The following is a 6,047-nucleotide window of genomic DNA, read 5'->3' on the forward strand; positions in this document are numbered from 1 at the left end:
TATGCTAACTGTAACACAAATGTATTAATCATTATTTTTCTTTCCTCCCCAGCTCCAAGAAGATGACACAGCTCAAAATAAAAATTAGGTATATTCTCATAAAGTCAAGTGAGCCATGACATATGAGCTCTTATTGTGAGCACACAGGACGGTGGCATCTTTCTAAGGTTTTTTTATTTTCCCAGCAATCAGTACAACCAAGTCATCGTTATAAGGCATCGCCCTCTTTTGCCCACCCCCAGCACCAGGTGTGGCCACTAGCCTATATGAAGGCCCAAAATTGTGTGTTCCTTTCTGCTCTGACAATGGCATGCCCATTCGTGCGAGATGTGGTGGATGAAGAAGCACTTGTGCTGAGGAGAGCCTTCAGGCGAGAAAGGGTCTTCAGGGACCGGTTGGACCCACTGGCCTTCCCTGATGACCATCTATATGAAAGATACAGGTTTTCTGCAGATGGCATCAGGTATCTATGCAGACTACTGGGTCCCAGGATTAAGCACCGCACTGCACGGAGCCATGCACTGAGTGTGGAGCAAATGGTTTGTGTGGCCTTGCGCTTTTTTGCTAGTGGAGCCTTCCTGTACTCAGTGGGGGATGCAGAACAGCTGAACAAGGCCACAATTTGCCGCACAATAAGGAGTGTGTGTCTGGCTATCAAAGCATTAGCAGATGTCTTCATCTCCTTCCCTGGCCACAGAAGACTCTGTGACATCAAAGAGGAGTTCTATAGGATTGCAGGTAAGAGGATCTACAAATTACAGGACAACTGTTAACACATAGTAGGATACTCATTACTTTGTGTGACAGGTTTCCCCAATGTCATTGGTGCAGTGGACTGCACACACATAAGGATAAAAGCCCCCTCAGGTGCCCATGAGGCCGATTTTGTGAATAGGAAATCCTTTCACAGCATTAATGTTCAGGTGAACATAACTTTTTGATATTGTCCATTGACGAACACTCTGCATTGCCGGTGATGTGCATTGATTGGTGTAATATTCCTCATCTTATGATTTCAGATGGTCTGCAATGCTGACTGTGTGATCAGCAATGTTGTGGCAAAATGGCCTGGCTCAGTCCATGACTCCAGAATCTTTCGGGCCTCTGAAATCTATCAGTGCCTATCACAAGGTAAGCCACACAACCCCTATTTATAACCATCATGGCTGTGTCAAGAATATCACTGTGTTTATGAGGTAGTAATGATGAGATTTTGTGTTGACAGGTGAATTCTCTGGTGTGTTGCTGGGAGACAGGGGTATGGCTGCCAGACTTTTCTCCTGACACCTTTCACAGACCCCCAGGAAGCACAGCAGGCCTACAACCATGCCCATGCCAGGACCAGGGCCAGAGTTGAAATGACCTTTGGCCTCCTGAAGGCACGCTTTCACTGCCTTCACAAATTAAGGGTCAGCCCTGTTAGGGCATGTGATATTACTGTGGCTTGTGCTGTCCTCCACAATGTGGCCTGCCTGAGGAAGGAGAGGGCCCCCAGAGTGCCACCAGCCATGGACTGGGACAATCCGGCAATCTTCCCTGATGACGACAGTGGTCGGCTGCTGAGGGACCAATATGTGTTGAATTATTTTAGTTAGTATGTGTGCTTTCAATTTTGGTTAAATATGTCCTGCGGTGGCAGAGGAATTTGGGTTTTTTTGGGTTCGTTTTTTGACGAATTTGGCCTCTTATGATGTTTGTGCGGTATACTGTGTGTAATACAAGGCTGCAGGGAGGCTACTGCATCCATTCATTTGTCTGTTCAGTTGATGTGTATGGATTTGTCCTGCATTTATTTTAGTGTGCAGACATGCAGGGTGTGTTATATACAGACCTTTGAATGTGTATGTATCATTTTGTATAATATGCTTGGATTCTGTGCTTTCCATCTTGTAGAGTCACTGACTTCAGTTTCGAAAGGAGCTGATGGTTTACCTGCTTTGTTTTGTCCTTATTCAATAAAGGAACATAATGTTACACATTGTGTTTTTATATTCATATGGAATGTGTATTTGTTTATATGACAGAGTACTAGGGCCACACTGAAGAAAAAGGATAAAGTCATAAATTTATGAGGCTGGTTCTTTCTGCAGAAAAGCTACATATTGTTTTTACAGTTTTGATACTTATGACAATGTGATACTTAATATTCTGGCACATCAGCATGTCTTTGTTTATGAAACCATACTGAAGTACAATTTCACGAAATGCCCCACATCTGTCATTTTAACAACTGTCCTCCTTTAAAACAACTGGTTACAATATTATGACTTGTGTTTTTTTTCCCCTCTGTGGCCCTAATATTCTATCATTTTATATATAGCCTTATAGTCTATGGGAAACTGTAAATTATCTAATGATAGCAACATCATCTAAAAATCATTTTTTATCCAAAATCATTGAAATTAATGATCACAAACGTTTAAATAATAACAGTGGGTCTAGTTATATGTGATAACAATGTATAGTGAGCAGTGAAATAACTATTGGTTTCCATTTGTGGTGACTGCTGACTGACATTAGGGATGAGATTAAATAGATCCTGGAATTTAGCCTGGTCTGGAGCAGGCTAGCTCCACAGAATAAATCTCCATGGTAATTTATACCATAACATATCCTCCTGCCCCCTATCCATCTTTAGTGCAACCGGATTACGGATCAATTGAGCCAGGATCACCAAGATATCCTGGCTTAATCCCTTATCCTAGTTTTGTGCAACAGGCCCCTGGCCACGGAACAGAGAACACCATTACCCGTGCGTGCTCACGTGAAAAACAAAGCAATGAGCGTGCTACAGTTGACGGACGAGCAAACAATGATAAATCAACGGATAAATTGGAAAAAGGCTATTTTTATCAAGGGCGCGTGGCAAACAAGTGGCAAAAATAAGCAAGTACGAAGGGAAATCTATGCGTTTAAAGGAGCTCCGCTGAGGCCGAAATTCAGCACTACTGAATGGATAGGATGGTGGACAGGGAAGACATTTGCGCGGCCATTTAAAAAATAAATCGTTATCACATGACAGAGAGGTGGGGGTGTGTTTGTTTAATTTGGAAGCTTTTATTTTCATATTTACCACTGTAAAACATATTTACCACTGTAAAACATATTTACCACTGTAAAACATATTTACCACTGTAAAACATATTTACCACTGCATTTAAACAAATAGGAGAATGGTTAAATTAGCATTATTTAGAGACCACCCCCAAAGTTTGATTTGTGTTGCATTTAGGGGAGCTAATGTCTCATTCAGGGGAGCTGAGCCCCCCTTGGATCCCCCATAATTCGCAGCCTGATAGTAGGCCTACAGAGGTGGTGGTGGTATCGGAACAGTTTGAGATAATGTATAACGGTTAGGCTACACAACCTTTCTCTCCTTGGAGAGAGAAAACATTATTTATTTGTGTGATTACAGTTGGGTTACCAAAACCCAAAGACATTTCTCTCACACACACACAATTAAGTTAGTGACACACCACATACTCTCAGTTCTGTTTCCAGGGCGCAACACAAACACCAGCCAACAGCACCATCTGACGAGACATCCTTTCAGTTCTCAAAAAAGTGAATGCAATAAAAAACACAGTAAATGTTCACTTACTGTTGTAAATCCATGTGGACCGTTCAGTTTAAGTTTTTTAAATATATTTTTTTATTTTTTTTACAGTCGCTAGGACCCATTTCTCAATACTTAAGCCACTTTTTCAAAACACAGTTCTCCTAACCAACTTTTAGCTTGGCAAAGCAATTAATTTCACATCCAAAATGCACTAAAACTATCAAAAAACACTTCATATATGTCTCAAATCAACTCATTCGTCCATAACATTAGCAAAGGTTGTCACCCAACAAGCACACTTTGTCACTCATACAACAATGACCTAAAAAACCCTAACAACAGGTAGCATTACAATGTTTTCTTTTGTAAAATGTCTTTACAAAAACAAGAATGACACCTCTCTACTGTTTAGAATTCACTGCAGTATATGTTACAGGAATTAATCAGGAATGATTGTCATTTTTTGGCTTTGAGTGATTCCAAAATACAATAATTTGTATATACACCATCTACCGATACCGTAGCATTGCTAGTCAACCCTGTCTTTTGCATTTGGCCACAGGTTCTTCTCCAGGTTCTTATCACGTCTTATGTCATCTTGGGCAATACACCTAGGAAATAATCTTTTGGCATGCCTGGTTCATCCCTGGCAATCTTCTTCCTCTGTCAGCCACTTCTCTATCTCTGGCTGGGTCCATGTTTACATTACAGTACAGCATTATTCCGAAGATGTCCCCTTTTGTATAGATGGTGTTACGATCAACTAGGAGTGGTGGTGGGTGGAATCAGGCGCAGAGAGCAGGGTTCAGTCTTTCCTTCAAATTTATTCCCCAGTGCAACAAAAACAGTCACGCCAATACACAGGGCGTATAATAAGTTGCCGGTCCAAACAACAGGACAAAATAGTCCGGAGAATAAATGTACGAATAACTCACACCATCAAACACAGAGTAACACAAACAAGCCCGCACAAATACCCAGCGGGCCTAGTGCCCTTAAATACCCTACAAACAAACCCTAATACAAAACAGGTGTACCCAATTACCCAATAACCAAAAACAAACGGAAAGGAAATCGATGGCAGCTAATAGGCCGGCGACGACGACCGCCGAGCACCGCCCGAACAGGAAGAGGCACCGTCTTCGGCAAGGTTCGTGACAGATGGTCATGAAATTGAAAGACTAACACCTGGGTAGGTGTTCAGCTACAATGGGAATCAGCTGTGGTTGGTCTAATTGTTTTGATAGTATTTCCTTTTTTAGATTTGGAATATATTTCGATACGGTATGCCTGTAGAAATGTAGCAAATTGCTGTCTTATTCAATTTTGTGTTATGTTAGGTTTTGAACTTAAGTTTAACAGTTTTGAAAAGAGTTTATAAACATGTGTAAATTGGCCTGTAGGTACATAGAGTTTTGGTGGTGGTTGTGTCTGAGTGAGAAAAGAATTCATGAAATTTGAAAGATGTAGTCATTGAATGCATTTTGTGCCAAAGCAATGAAAAATGATCCACAGTTTAACCCACATAGACTGCTGTTGTCCTCACTGTGTGAAGAGTTTTGAAAAAGTTACATAAGCACTGAGAAATGGGTCCTAGCAATTGTAAAAAAAAAAACTTTAAAAAAACTGTAACTGGTCTTATCAGCCTCAAGCAGCAATGATTTGGTTGAAAGGGTTCAATTTGATATCCATAAGTCATGTCCATGCATTAGAATTTGCAGGCCATTAACATGATCAACCGTGAAGCGTAGACCACATGGAAAAGGGAAGCTACAGTATATACAGCCTACATCTTTCAAACCATTCAACATCCCATTTGTATTTCTATCTATTATGGATCCCCATTAGTTCCTGCCAAGGCAGCAGCTACTCTTCCTGGGGTCCAGCAACATGAGACAGTTACAGACAGTTTAAAATACCACATGACATTACATTTCATAACACCTTACCCACACATTCAGTGTGTTCCCTCAGGCCACCACATATTTACCATACAACATCCATGTGCACTTGTGTGTAGAGGGCATGTGTTGTCATGTTTACAGTATGTGTCTGTGCCTGTATGTGTGTGTGTCTCTTCACAGTCGCCGTTGTTCCATAAAGTGTTTTTGTATCTTTAAAAAAAACATGTAATTCTACTGCTTGCATCAGTTACCTGATGTAGAATATAGTTCCATGTAGCCATGGCTCTATGTTGTACTGTGCACCTCCCATGTCTGTTCTTGACTTGGGGATTGTGAAGAGACCTTTGGTGGCATGTCTTGTGGGGTATGCATGGCTGTCCAATCTGGGTGCTAGTAGTTTAAAACAGACATCTCGGCGCATTCAGCATGTCAACACTTCTTACAAAAACAAGTAATGATGATGTCAATCTCTCTTCCACTTTGAGCCATGAGTGATTTGCATGCATATTATCAATGTTAGCTATATGTGTACATTTAAGGGCCAGCCGTGCTGCCCTGTTCTGAGCCTCCTCCTCTTTGTGGCA

General features: G+C 41.3%; 1 pseudogene; it reads left to right on the forward strand.

Moving 5' to 3' along the window:
- Positions 1 to 305: 305 nt before the first annotated feature.
- Positions 306 to 1,481, forward strand: LOC121839357 (annotated as a pseudogene).
- Positions 1,482 to 6,047: the final 4,566 nt, after the last annotated feature.

The sequence above is a fragment of the Oncorhynchus tshawytscha genome, linkage group LG15, assembly GCF_018296145.1.
Source record: "Oncorhynchus tshawytscha isolate Ot180627B linkage group LG15, Otsh_v2.0, whole genome shotgun sequence".
Taxonomy (NCBI): Eukaryota; Metazoa; Chordata; class Actinopteri; order Salmoniformes; family Salmonidae; genus Oncorhynchus; species Oncorhynchus tshawytscha.